Consider the following 15124-nt stretch of genomic DNA (forward strand, 5'->3'; position numbering starts at 1 on the left):
AGGGCAGGAATTGTATATTAACTCTTACTTTTTCACACACTCAATAAATACTATTGATAATGATGATGATGATGATAATATTTGTTAAGAGTTAGCTATGTGACAAGCAATGCATTAAGCGCTGTGGTAGATATACGATAATTAGATTGGACACAGTGCCTGTCCCACATGAGGCTCACAGTCTAAATGGAAGGAGAAGAGGTATTGAATCCCCATTTTACAGATGTAAGAACTGAGGCACAGAGAAGTTAATTGACTAGCCTAAGGCCACACAGCAAACAAATCGTTAAATTGGGATTAGAACCCAGGTCCTATGACTCCTAGGCCATGCTGCTTCCCACGCTGCTTTTGAAGAAACTAAAACTTTCCCAACTGTAAATGAACTAAGATCCTGACTGCTGCCTTGGTTCAAAATCATGTTTTTGTTTGAAAGTGCCAAACAGAGCTGGCCCTCAATCAGAGCTGCCCACTAGCTCCCGTTCCTGATTTCATCAAGGGGCTATGGAAAACCCCAAGAGCAATGCGGTGACTGTCTGTTTTGCAAACACATTTCAGCGAGAACCAAGCCCTGGCATTGAGCCAACGGCCAAGAGCTGCCATTCCCAGAGGATGGGAGGCTCCGTCAGCCTCAGTCCAGAGGCTGTTGGAAGTTCTGCTGCCATTGCTTTTTAACTTCAGTGGTATCCAGGAAGGCTGGCACTTGGACTGGTACTTCTGGTGGATCTCTTTGATCTACTGCTCTAACATGGGATCAAGGGCAGAGAGCCTCTTCCGGAGCTCCTCCAAACTCCATCTCTTGAGAAATTCATGGTACCCACCCTTTAGTACTTTCCAATCTGTTGTATTCTTAATTGGGCCAGGTACATTCTTTCCACAGCTGTGGATCTGATTTTGTTTTTCTTTTTGTTCAAAGAATTCAAGAAAAGATGTTTTTTTAGGCTGCACGGCCTCATCCCTTCTTTTTATAGTTCCTTCTCTTCTTCCTTAGTGTTAATAATTGTGGTCTTTTGTTAAGGGCTTACTATGTGTCAAATGCTGTACTAAGAGATGGGGTAGATACAAGATCATCAGATCCCACATGGGGCTCACAGTCTAAGTGGGAGGGAGAACAGGTAGTGAACCCTCATTTTGCAGGTGAGGGGACAGAGGCAAATAGATGTTAAGTGATTGTCCCAAGGTCACACAGCAGACAAATGGCAGGGCTGGGAATTAGATCCCAGGACCTCTTACTCCCAGGCCTATGCTCTTTCCACAAGGCCACACTGCTTCCCACTATCATTCCCCAGCTGGGATGGCAATGTGTCATCTTGTTCTATCATGGTGTTGGCTACATCACTCACCATGCTGGCAGTTTGAACTGTGTCCATCTCATCTTCAGCTGCTTGGACCATTTTACCTGAGTCAGTCTTATTTTATTCTGAGTTTTTTAAATGTTTTTTTAAGCTCTTACTATGTTCCAGGCACTGAACTAAATATGGGGGTAGATACAAGCTAATCAGGTTAGACACAGTCCTTGTCCCGCATGGGCTCACTGTTTTAACCCCCGTTTTACAAACGAGGTAACTGAAGCACAGAGAAGTTAAGTATTTGCCCAAGGTCACACAGCAGACAAGTGGTGGGGCCGGGATGAGAACCCACTTCCACTTCATGGTGCTGCACTTCCTGGCATTTCAGTTTCACGTCCATGGCTTCCAGTACTTAGAACAGCGCTTGGCATATGGTAAACACTTAACAAATACCATCATTATTATTATTAAGTCCTGCAGTCTTGACACTCCCTTGGTACTCTTGACAAATGGATGCTGGAGGAGTTGACTTGCTGTGGCTTTCTGGTCAGGGATCTTCACAAGACCCTGCTTCACAAAATTGGTGAAGTTGTCCAACCAGTGCTCTGGTTTTTGGAATGTGGGAGGAGCACTCATGGGACTCATGAAAATTGTCCTCATTGGATAAATATATCAGCAAGGTTATTTTTTTTCATAATCCACGACCATACCTATAAGAAGCTGTGTTGCCTGTGTGGATAGAGCAAGGGCTTGGGAGTCAGAAGGACATGGGTTCTAATCCAAGCTCCATCACTTATTTGCTGGGTGATCCTGATCAAGTCACTTCACTTCTCCTGACCTCAGTTACCTCAACTGTAAAATGGGGATTAAGGGTGTGAGCCCCATGTGGGATAGAGACCGTGTCCAATCTGATTAACCTGTATCTACCCCAGGGCTTAGAATAGTACCTGGCACAAAGTAAGTGCTTTAACAAGTACCATAATTATTATTTTTATATATAGTGATCGACTTTTTATTTGTTTTTTATTTGTATTTGTTTTATTTGTATTTTACATATTTATTCTATTTATTTTATATGTCTTGTTTTGCTGTCTGTCTCCCCCTTCTAGACTGTGAGCCCGCAGTTGGGTAGGGACCGTCTCTATGTGTTGCCAACTTGTACTTCCCAAGCGCTTAGTACAGTGCTCTGCACACAGTAAGCGCTCAATAAATACGATTGAATGAATGAATGAATGAATGACTTTACTTATTTAGTCATTCACCTCTTCCTACTCTTACCAGTTGTAGTTTTGCTCTCCCGCTCCCTCTATTTGTAAATAATGCATATGTTTTTGTCTCTCCCGTTAGATTACAAGCTTCTTGAGATCAGGGATCATCCCTTTTACTTCTATTTTACTCTCCCAAACACTTGGCACAGTGCTCTGCCCAAGTACGCGCTTAATAAATGCTATTGATTGATTGGTTAGCTTTCTCTCTGGGAAAGACCACAACTGACTCTGAAGCTCAGTGTGTCCATATTCTCATTCATTCCCATTACGTTTTGAACCTGGCCCTAGTAGTCTATTTACTTTCCCATGCAGCATTGACTTTTAACTCCTTTCTTTGTTTCCTTCTCTATTGCCTGCTTTGCTTTTCCTCCAATCACTCTCTCCTTCCCCTTCTGCCCCCTCCCCACCACCCAAGGTTTCTCACCCCAATCTTTTGCATCTCCAGGTCTCTACTTCCTACTTTCTAGATAGTGGTCATTAAGCATTGATCACTGACTTGCTGACACATCACAAAGGATCAATTTCACATGACAGTAGTTCCTGGGGAAGGCAGGGGCTGATCCAGGCTGTCAACCTCCAGTGAGTGTCATGAAACAGAGGAAGACATGGCACTATGAAGGGCTTGAGAGTACACAAGGGAATTAGTAGACATGATCCCTGCACTTAAGGAACATTGCGCACAATGGCAGATCTGGAATAAAACCCAGATCTCCTGTTACCCAGACTTGTGCTCTGGGTTTAAAGATTCAGAAGGTGACTTGGATCCCAGTTAGATCTTTAAAATGAAAGATTGTTTTGTAGGGAATATAAAATAATACCTTGGATCTCTGTATACCCTGAATATCTATGAATTCATTCGTCTTACTTTCTCCTTGGAAGGGAGGAAGGAAAGGAGGGGAATTGTTATTTACATTTTACTGATATAGAAATAATAATAATTATTATTATTATGGTATTTATTAAGCACTTACTATGTGCAAAGCACTGTTCTAAGTGCTGGGAAAGTTACAAGGTGATCAGGTTGTCCCACGGGGCGCTCACAGTCTTCATCCCCATTTTACAGATGAGGGAACTGAGGCTCAGAGAAGTGAAGTGACTTGCCCAAAGTCACACAGCTGACAAGTGGCGGAGCTGAGATTTGAACCCATGACCTCTAACTCCAAAGCCCGGGCTCTTTCCACTGAGCCACGCTGCTTCTCCAACTACAAACACTGGCATTTGTTAAGCCCTTACTATGTGCCAAACACTATTCAATTGTATATTCTGAGTGCCTATTGAGTGCAAAGCATGTACTAAGCTCTTGGGAGTGTACAATGTAAAATGCCACTGATGGATGTACTAAGTGCTGGGGTAAAGATAATCAGGTTGGACCCAGTCCTTGTCCCACAGGGGACTCACAATCAAAGTAGGAGGGAGAACAGATATTAAAACCCCATTTTACATGTGAGGAAACTGAGGCTCAGAGAAGTTAAGCGATTTGCTCAAGGTGACCCAGGAAAATGCGGGCAGAGCAGGGGCTAGGACCCAGGTCTTTCCTTACCCAGTTTAACCACAGAGATGCATAGCCTAAGCAGCAGAACCTCAGGGGCTTCCCAAGAGTCTGAGATGATGCCCAGCTCAGCCACTGACCTCCATTTGGATGCTGGCAGCAGGTGTTGGGCCATTTCCTGGCCCTGTCTCCTGGCTGACAGTGCCGAGGTGGAGCCCAGCCAGACAGAGCAGATGGGAGTCTCTGAGACAAAGACTCCACCCCCAATAACAGTTCTCACCACCCAACTAAGTTCTAACCCAGCAAGAATGGAGCTGAAGAACTGATAAGGACAGTGAAACTGAGATCAACTCCCAGGACAGGGACCGAAGCTGCCCCTTCTTATGTCCTACTGTCCCCACACTCTTGTTCCCCAAGAATAGTTTGGTTTGACTTTTTCCCTCTTTAATAATAATGATAGTAATAATTTTGTAGCATTTGTTAAGCATTTACTAGGAGCCAAGCACTGCACTAAGCTCTGGGGTAGACAGAAGGTAATTGGGTCTCATGACAGACCTAGTCCTCTGGACCTCTTCCTGGGACTCTACATTTTTCTTCCTCATTTCATCCTTCCTGAGCAAGGCAGAATGCATCTTCAAGGAAGGTTCAGGACCAAATATGGCTTTTTCATTTCCTTGCTTTAGGAAAATGGGAAGGATCAAGTGGACACTTTCAGGGTTTCTCAGCCCACCCAGAACCTTGGAGATGATGTGCAGTCAACACAGACTGACCATGCTGATTTCTCCTTTAATAATAAGTATTGTACCTATAATATACATTAACCTACATCAACACTGTCTCCTTCATCTGATGGCAAACTGCTCAAGGGTAGGGATCAATCACTTATTCAATGGTATTTATTGAGTCCTTGCTATGTGCAGAGCACTATACTAAGCTCTTGGGAGAGTAATAATAATAATGATGGCATTTATTAAGCAGAGTACAATACAATAGAGTTGGTAAACATGATCCCTGCCCTCAAGGAGCTTACAGTCTACAGGGGGAGGCAGACATTAAAATAGATTATAGATAGGGAAAATAGTAGAGTATAAGGATATGTACACAAGTGATGTGGGGCTGGGGTGAATATCAAAGTGCTTAAGAGGAACATAGCCAATTGCATAGGAGATGCAGAGGGGAGGCAGGTAGGTGGAAATTAGGGCTTAGTCTAGGAAGGCATTTTGGAGGAGATGTAATTTTCAGAGGACTTTGAAGGTGGCGAGAGTGGTGGTCTGTTGGATGTGAAGGGGGATGGAGGGAATTCTAGGCTAGAGGCAGGATATGGGCAAGGGGTCTATACAGAAGTACAAAGAATCAGCTGACATTAGAGGAGCAAAGCTTGTGGGCTGGGTTGTAGTAAAAAATCAGTGAGGTGAGGTAGGAGGGGGCAAGGTGGTTAAGTGCTCTACAGCCCATGGTATTGAGTTTCTGTTTGATGCAGAGGTGGATGGACAACTATTGGAGGTTTTTGAGGAGTTGGGAGATGTGGACTGAACACTTTCTTTTAGAAAAATGATCTGGGTAGCAGAGTGTAATAATAATAATGATGATGGCATTTGTTAAGTGCTTACTATGTGCAAAGCACTGTTCTAAGCACTGGGGAGGATACAAGGTGATCAGGTTGTCCCACGTGGGGCTCACAGTCTTAATCCCCATTTTACAGATGAGGTAACTGAGGCACAGAGAAGTTAAGTGACTTGCCCAAGGTCACACAGCTGACAGTTGGCGGAGCCAGGATTTGAACCCTTGACCTCTGACTCCCAACCCCGTGTTCTTTCCATTGAGCCATGCTGCTTCTCTAAAGGACAGGAATTGAGAGAGACAGGAGGCAGGGAGGTCAGTGAGAAGGCTGATTCAGTAGTCAAGGCAGGATAAGATAAATACAATTGAATGAATGATCAGCATGATAGCAGTTGGGACAGAGAGGAAAGGGTGGATTTTAGCAATGTTGTGAAGATGGAACCAACAGGATTTGGTGATAGATAAAAAATGTGGGTTGAATGAGCACCCTCTTCTGCTTCTTCTGCTTGTCCTCTAGCACCTAGTAGAGGGCTTCGTGCTCTGTGGGTAACTCAATCCACCTTGAGGATACAGATAATTTGTTTCCACCATCAGAGATTTTAAAAATTTGCCCCACCCTGGGACAAGACAGAGATACACAGCTACAGCCCACAATCACAGCCCTGTAGTTAGCAACATAGCATACAGAAGCATCAACTAGTTAGCCTCCCAATTCAAAGGGTCTCATGCATATATGGGTGATCAAAAGAGATCATAGCTTAATGTCAAACCTCTAGCTATGAAAATAAATGAGACAGTGGGATTTGACTTGTTTTTAATGGGCTCAGGAGAACAAGATTGATAGGGTGCTTGACAAGCATCCGTCAGTAAGGTTTTCTCTCTGCTGAAGGTGATGTGCTTTTCCATTGGGATTCTTAAACTCTGGGTGGTTGAAATTCTTGATAGAATGTTTGCCTCGGCAGGCAGAGATCAGTGACTCCACTTCATAACTTTGTAAACACAGGCTGTCAGTAAAATTTAGGTTTTCGTTTGAATGTTCAAAGAAAGGCAGAAAACAAGCTGTAATCAGCAATCAATTAATGGTTGGCAATAATGTAATTTAAAGAAAAGGACTACATTTCCATTATATCAAGAAGGTAGGTTCAAATTGCCGGCCAATAAGGGAAAATGGGAAGTGGCAGGGACATGGACCTTGTGATTCTAAAATGAATTAATAAGTGAACAATTCAAATGCCCATCTGTGTAATCCATCAATCATATTTATTGAGCACTTACTGTGTGCAGAGCACTGTACTAAGCACTTGGGAGAGTACAATGCAACAGTACAAAAAACCCATTCATTGCATTTCTGTATATTTCCATGTATTTCTCTAAAAGAGAAGCTGTACTTCAAAAGGCATTTGCAAGAATAGCTGTAACCATTGATAAATTCTTGGCAATCACAGTTTTTCAGACTGGTCTTGGGGTCCAAAGTGATCCCCAGCTTGTCACCTGAGGGTTAATATCAAGTGGATAATCATTTTAGTTTTTCAATTTGCCAAGAGCTTTTATTTACAGAGCAAACATATTTATTGGGCCGAGAGAAGCATGCATCGTGGAACTCATGCTACTAATTTCATGCCCAAAATGATATCAATAAATAGATGTGCACATTCTCAAGAGGCCTCCCGCACTTGATTTCAAGCAGCTGCAGCATCAAAGTTCAACAGCCTATTGATATTTGGGCAAATTGCAAAACTGACAAGTCTTCCTATGCTGCAGCTGATTGCATTAAAATGCGATGCCAAAAGCCAAACAATTGGAATCAGATTCTTTACACAGCAGCCCGACCCCGAGAAATGCGGCTCTTAAAAATGAAGCAGGCACATACTGCGGGGGGAGGATATAAAAGTGTTTTAATCTGACAGTCGGTCTACATGAGTCGGGGTGCAAGCAGTAAGGACTGTGTGATGCTTATTTAGATGAGGGAAATAGAAACAATATACAAGCTGCCATCTTGCTGGGAAGCTGAATTAGAAGGCTGAAAAAAACAGCAAGAAGTTCATTTCAAGGTTAGAACTAACCTCATTTGGGGACTTTTTTCTTCCTCCTCTTGAGCAGTGCTTCTGGCCAAAACATCAACTCTAATCTTCAATGGCTGGAACTTCTGTAGTGTTCTGTAACCCTGATGGTAATATTGTGCTAATTTCTATTAATATTCAAGAGGTTTGTGCTGGATTTTTAGAACCTTTCCCCAACATGGGCAGTTAATAAGGGTGGCAATTAGCAATGCTATCTATTGGCCAGTCAGTCCTGCTGTTGGTCCTGTGAAAAGTACTGCTTTGGAAATCAAGAAACCTGAGTTCTAATCCCCATTTGGCCCGAGGCTGGCTAAGTTGGGCAATGACTACACGTGCACTTCATGGTGGTGTGCTGCACCCCTGCCTAACTACTTGCTGGTTGCACCCCATGCCCCAGGGGGAACACTAGTGGAGGGGAAGAGAGAGAGAGCTAGTGGCACTGCACAAACTATTAGCACTGCAATCACTATCTCTACGCTGGTTCCCAACCCTGAAGTATCTGGGCCAAAGCCCGTCCATCATTCCTGATGGGAGACTCCATCTTCTATTCTCCAACTGCCTGAGAGAGCCAGGAGGAGGCAAAGAGGGCCCAAGGTATCCAAGGAACAGAATCCCAAGAGCTTCTTTGTGACCAGCGACTTTGGGTCTTCATGAGCAGACATTCCAAGGTATTGAGTAAAGGTGGCTTTTCGATTTTGGTGGGCTCATGTGAACTAATGGAGGGTGCTGAGTTTTGCACTTTAATCCTCTATAAAACAATGTTTCTACTACACAGAGTCTTTTGTTTCTTTTGGGGAAAACGGGCAATCTTAAAGTTTCATTATACTTGGACAGAACAGGATAACTATTCTTGGAACTACTGTATTTAGATGCAAGTGGTTCCCAAATAAACTTTAGAAGGGCTGTTAGTTACATTGTTATTACAGAACAACTATCTCTGTTTAAGAAGAAGGCAGAGTACAATGGCAACGCTGTAATTCACATACTCCCTGGGTGACATTTGGTTGCTTTCAAATGGAACATCAAAATCTTTTCTGACTGGCCCATTGCTAATTTGTGGTCTGTAAAATAGGAGAAGTAAAATGCTTCTCCACATGTTACTTAAAACAATGGATCATTTCAAGAAAATTGAATTCATTTGTTGCAGATGCATCGCCACTGAAAATCATCCAAATAAATTTAAAGAGCTGTTTGCTATTGCAGAAGGTTCTTAAGCATCTTCCTAAACAATGAGCTTTTAATAATCTATTCAAGTTTCTCAGGAGCCTTTTGTTCCCCTCCAAATGTAAATAACAGGATCCTAACAATCAGACCTACTCATTCACATCGTTGCAATGTGGCTTAGTAGAAAGACCACGAGCTTGGGAGTTAGAGGTTGTGGGTTCTAATCCTGGATCCTCCATTTATCAGCTGTGTGACTTTGGGCAAGTCACTTAACTTCTCTGTGCCTCAGTTACCTCATCTGTGAAATGGGGATTAAGATTGTGAGCCCCACGGGGGATAACCTGATTACCTTGTATCCGCCCCAGCACTTAGAACAGTGTTTGGCACATAGTAAGCACTCAATACCATCATTATTATTGCCAACTCGAGGAATCCATGAGTGACCTTATAATTTGGGTATCATGGACAATACAGCAATTTGGAAAATTTTCTGGAAATAATGAGAAGAGGGGTTTGAGGAGCGTCCATGCAAGAAACAGTTATTTGTTGGAGCGTTTCTAAGTTCTCAGCAGGTTGCTAATGTATCCCATTGAAAGCACATGAGAATAAATAAAATCAGGGAAGAAACCCTGAAAAGCCCCACTGACCAGTTGCCTTCTGTTGAGGGGGCCCCTTGTGGGGCCGGTTACAGTGAGTTGCCTCTGCTTGGATACTAACAACTCCCCCAAGTCACCTGGGATAATGATCCCTGCAAGATCCACACAGATATTTCAATTCTCATGGGAGCCGGGCTTCTGATATTCGCTCTGAGTACAACCCTGTTCCTTCCAACCCTGGGCTGAGCCGAATTCCTGAGAAGGCATGCTCAGTCAATCACAACTGGGCTGCTGGGGGACTCTGGGAAGAAGCTGCAGATGGGAAAAGAGGAGATAAGGAGAGAGTAGGGAACTATTGGAGTAGAAACCTGGTGAAAATGCTCAGGAGCTCCAGGGTTCCAGAAATCACTGCTAGAGTCTGAACTGCATTTCCCAAGGCCTCAGGTTGGTTTAGAATTTGTTTTTTAGAGTTCACGCATTACAGTTAGGTGAATCAGTTCCTAGAAGGTGGGTGACAAGGGGGATGATGACAATGATGATTGTGATTATTAATATGATACTTGTTAAGCACTTACTATGTGTCAAGCACAGTTCTAAATGTTGGGGTGGAAAGAAGTTAGTCAGGTCAGACATGGTCCCTGTCCAACATGGGGATCACAGTACAAGTAGGGGAGAACAGGCATTGAATCCCCATTTTATAGATGAGGAAACTGAAGCACACAGAAGTTAAGTGACTTGCACAAGGTCACACAGCAGGCAAGTGGCAGAGCTGGGATTAGAACCCAGATCTTCTAACTCCCAGGCCCATGCTCTTTTCACTATGCCCCACCACTCATGGTGATGATGATGATGACTGATGATGATGATAGAGACAGTAAGTGAGCTTCAACAACATGGAGGAGTGGGAGTTTAACATGGGGTTAGTCTCAGCTCTATCACCCACCTGCTGCTAGGCAACTTTAGGCAAATCCCGTAACCTCTCTGTGCCTCCATTTCCATAGCTGCAAAGTGGGGATAAAGTATACTTTGAATCTGCATAGCCCAGTTTTTAATTTTTTTCAAAGTGATTCCATATTTCATTTTGTCCTCCCAACATTTCTGTGAGGTAGAGTGAAGCAGGTATTATCCCTGGGCTTATCAGCTTGAGGCACATGGTCAGAGGGGTTGGTGGCATGTTGGCACTTAAAAAATAGGTAAAATACTCAGCCCAAGTTGGTAGTAGTACCTGTGTAGACTTCTGGAGGTCAGGGACTCCTCATGGGGGAAAATCTAGATTTGGGGGTTCAAATAATCTTTCAGATGAATATCACTCCTTTCTGTTGTGTGCACATAGAGTATGATATGCTGATGTCTTATGAAATGGGAGGGACAGGAAATTTTTCCTTCCTCAGGGCAGCCAAATACTAAATGCCCCTAGATATAGCATATCCCTTAGCACATTCCTCTTTCTTCCCTTTCCTCTCCCCTCCGCTTTCCCTCCTCCCATTAAAAGTTGTCTACACGCGCTGCCTAGAATTCCTCAACAACAACTCTCTCCTCGACCCCCTCCAGTCTGGCTTCCGTCCCCTTCATTCCACGGAAACTGCCCTCTCAAAGGTCACCAATGACCTCTTGCTTGCCAAATCCAACGGCTCATATTCTGTCCTAATCCTCCTCGACCTCTCAGCTGCCTTTGACACTGTGGACCACCCCCTTCTCCTCAACACGCTATCTGACCTTGGCTTCACAGACTCCGTCCTCTCCTGGTTCTCCTCTTATCTCTCCGGTCGTTCTTTCTCAGTCTCCTTTGCAGGCTCCTCCTCCCCCTCCCATCCTCTTACTGTGGGGGTTCCCCAAGGTTCAGTGCTTGATCCCCTTCTGTTCTCAATCTACACTCACTCCCTTGGTGACCTCATTCGCTCCCACGGCTTCAACTATCATCTCTACGCTGATGACACCCAGATCTACATCTCTGCCCCTGCTCTCTCCCCCTCCCTCCAGGCTCGCATCTCCTCCTGCCTTCAGGACATCTCCATCTGGATGTCCGCCCGCCACCTAAAGCTCAACATGTCGAAGACTGAGCTCCTTGTCTTCCCTCCCAAACCTTGTCCTCTCCCTGACTTTCCCATCTCTGTTGACGGCACTACCATCCTTCCCGTCTCACAAGCCCGCAACCTTGGTGTCATCCTCGACTCCGCTCTCTCATTCACCCCTCACATCCAAGCCGTCACCAAAACCTGCCGGTCTCAGCTCCGCAACATTGCCAAGATACGCCCTTTCCTCTCCATCCAAACTGCTACCCTGCTCATTCAAGCTCTCATCCTATCCCGTCTGGACTACTGCACCAGCCTTCTCTCTGATCTCCCATCCTCGTGTCTCTCTCCACTTCAATCCATACTTCATGCTGCTACCCGGATTATCTTTGTCCAGAAACGCTCTGGGCATATTACTCCCCTCCTCAAAAATCTCCAGTGGCTACCAATCAATCTGCGCATCAGGCAGAAACTCCTCACCCTGGGCTTCAAGGCTCTCCATCACCTCGCCCCCTCCTACCTCACCTCCCTTCTCTCCTTCTACTGCCCAGCCCGCAACCTCCGCTCCTCCACCGCTAATCTCCTCACTGTACCTCGCTCTCGCGTGTCCCGCCGTCGACCCCCGGCCCACGTCATCCCCCGGGCCTGGAATGCCCTCCCTCTGCCCCTCCGCCAAGCTAGCTCTCTTCCTCCCTTCAAGGCCCTGCTGAGAGCTCACCTCCTCCAGGAGGCCTTCCCAGACTGAGCCCCTTCCTTCCTCTCCCCCTCGTCCCCCTCTCCATCCCCCCATCTTACCTCCTTCCCTTCCCCACAGCACCTGTATATATGTATATATGGTTGTACATATTTATTACTCTATTTATTTATTTATTTATTTATCTTGTACATTTCTATCCTATTTACTTTATTTTGTTGGTATGTTTGGTTCTGTTCTCTGTCTCCCCCTTTTAGACTGTGAGCCCACTGTTGGGTAGGGACTGTCTCTATGTGTTGCCAATTTGTACTTCCCAAGCGCTTAGTACAGTGCTCTGCACATAGTAAGCGCTCAATAAATACGATTGATTGATTGATTGATTGATTAAAAGGTGGGATTCAGACTCAGAACTATTATTATGCTCTAACGTGTTGATATCTTTTCCAGACTCATTCCCAGAGGATTTTTCCCTGGGTTTACAACAGATCCTTGTCTGCCATGTGGCCTTGGGCAAGTCAGTTAACTTCTCTCTGCCTCAGTTACCTCATCTGTAAAATGGGGATGAAGACTGTAAGCCCTGTGAGGAACAGGGACTGTGTCCAACTTGATCTGTTTTTATCCATGCCAGCACTTAGTACAGTGCCCGGCACAAAGTAAGTGCTTAACAAATGCCATGATGATGATGATCCTCTTCCTCCTTTTACCCCAGCTTAGTATTGCTGATCACAGTAGATGGAGGATTCAGATTTGAAAGCCAGCTTGGCTCCCAGCCTCCGATCACGGCCTCAACACATTTGCTGGGCCATGGATCTAGATGTCAGCCAGAGACCCAGGCCCAGGCCATCCTTACCTGGAAGAATTCAGTACCATGGCCCAGGTAACAGGAGAGAAATATTTAGGGAAGCTCTAGGTTTTCTTATTCCAAAGAGGCAACGTTGTGCTTTCGGCTACAAACTGATTCAAGAGATTACCCCCTTTTCCTCTTCAGTCAACTCCCAGCCCTCCTACCGTGACTGTGCAATGTTCCAAGGGGGAGGATAAAATGGTTTTCCATTGCTGCTCGAGGCTCATGGGGCAGAGTGCATTAATAGAGACTTCAGCTTGGAAAGCTAAAGGGCAGAGCTGTCAGAAGGAGTGTCACGCTCCTGTCACTAATGTGGCCAGGCACAGGAATGGCCCAGCAGCATAGGCAGGCTTCTGTGGCTCGTAAGAGGACTGTGCTTGGCACACTGTAGTTCTGTGAGAGAGAGATGAAAGCTGGAAGGAAACCAGATAATTGACTCCCCATCAACGTTTGCATTTTTCATTTTAGAATGGAGGCTCTAAAATGGAAGCTTGTCTTCTGAAACACGAGCCTAGCACAGCCCAGTGATCACCCAACTTGGCTACCCCAATCTGAACTGAGGATTATGGAGCCTAACTATCCCTAAGGATGGAATGAACAGGCGTCCCACCTGAGAAGGAGGAACCTCTGCTCTTTTCATGAGCCCCGGTCCTGGCTCTGCCTCAGCTGACATGGATAGTAGGCCCCATCTGCTCTCTCCACTGTGGCAGGACCAGAGTCTTTCTTACTCCCCCGATACCAGGGTGTAAGTCTCATTGCCCAGAAGGTTCATTCATTCAATCGCATTTATTGAGCGCTTACTGGGTGCAGAGCACTGTACTAAGTGCTTGGAAAGTACAATTCAGCAACAGATAGAGACAATCCCTGCCCACAAGGGGCTCACAGTCTAGAAGGGGGGAGACTGACATCAAAACAAGTAAACAGGCATCAATAACATCAATATAAATAATATAATTATAGACATATATGCATCATTAATAAAATAATCAGAATTATAAATATGTACATATATACACACAAGGGGCAGGGACGGGGTAGAGCAGAGGGAGGGAGTTGGGGTGATGGGGAGGGGAGGTGGAGCAGAGGAAAAGGGGGACTTAGTCCGGGAAGACCTCCTGGAGGAGGTGAGCTTTTAGTAGAGTTTTGAAGGGGGAAAGTGTGCTAATTTGGCAGATTTGAGGAGGGAGGGCATTCCAGGCCAGAGGTAGGTTGTGGGGCAGGGGGTCTATGGCGGGACAGGTGAGAACAAGGCCGAGTGAGGAGGTCAGAGGCAGAGGAGCGGAGTGTGCAGGCTGGGCTGTAGAAGGCAAGAAGGGAGGTGAGGTAGGAGGGGGCGAGGTGATGGAAAGCTTTGAAGCCAATAGTGAGGAATTTTTGCTTGTTACAGAGGTTGATAGGCAACCACTGGAGATTTTTGAGGAGGTGGTCCATGGAGTCGCAATGGGTTGGAAACAACTCGACAGCATTTGAAGAAGAATAAATACTATAACTATCATAACAAAGGTGTACTAAGTGATCTCAAACAACTTATTTTACCTCTCTGGGTTTCAGTTTTATCTGTTAAATAGGGTGAACACTGGAGAGACACTACTATAGGGGATGCCCCTATATTTATTGAGCAGCTACTGTGTGCAGAACACTGAACTAAGTGCTTGGGAGAGTACAATAGAGGTAGAAGACACAATCCCTGCTCTCAAAGAGCTTACACTCTAGAAGGGGAGACAGACACTAAAATAAATTTTAGAGAAGAGGCAGTAATAGGATATAAAGATAAGGACATACTAGCTGTGGTGGGGTGTAAGTACATATGTGCTTAGGTGATGTGGAAGTGCTGAAGTGGAAATTGTGGGGAATATAAGATGGGAGATCAAAAATTAACCAGGGAGGGCCTCCTGGAGGAGGCATGATTTCAGATGGACTTTGAAGGTGGGGAGAGCAGTGGTTTGCTGGCTGTGATGTGGGTAGGAATTCCCAATAGAAGGAATGGCATGAGCAAGAGGTTGGCAGTGGGAGAGATGAAGATGAGGGCCAGTGTGTTAGATTGAGTTCAGAGGAACAAAGCGGGTGAACTGGGATGCAGTGGGACAAGAGAGAGGATATGAAGGTTGGAGTGAGCTGGAGGAAACATTCCTTTGCAACTAGGATAAGACG

General features: G+C 45.1%; 1 pseudogene; it reads right to left on the bottom strand.

Annotated features, from left to right (window-relative positions):
* Positions 1-628: 628 nt before the first annotated feature.
* On the bottom strand, positions 629-8710 carry LOC119949899 (annotated as a pseudogene).
* Positions 8711-15124: the final 6414 nt, after the last annotated feature.

This window comes from Tachyglossus aculeatus, chromosome X1 (genome assembly GCF_015852505.1).
Source record: "Tachyglossus aculeatus isolate mTacAcu1 chromosome X1, mTacAcu1.pri, whole genome shotgun sequence".
Lineage (NCBI taxonomy): Eukaryota > Metazoa > Chordata > Mammalia > Monotremata > Tachyglossidae > Tachyglossus > Tachyglossus aculeatus.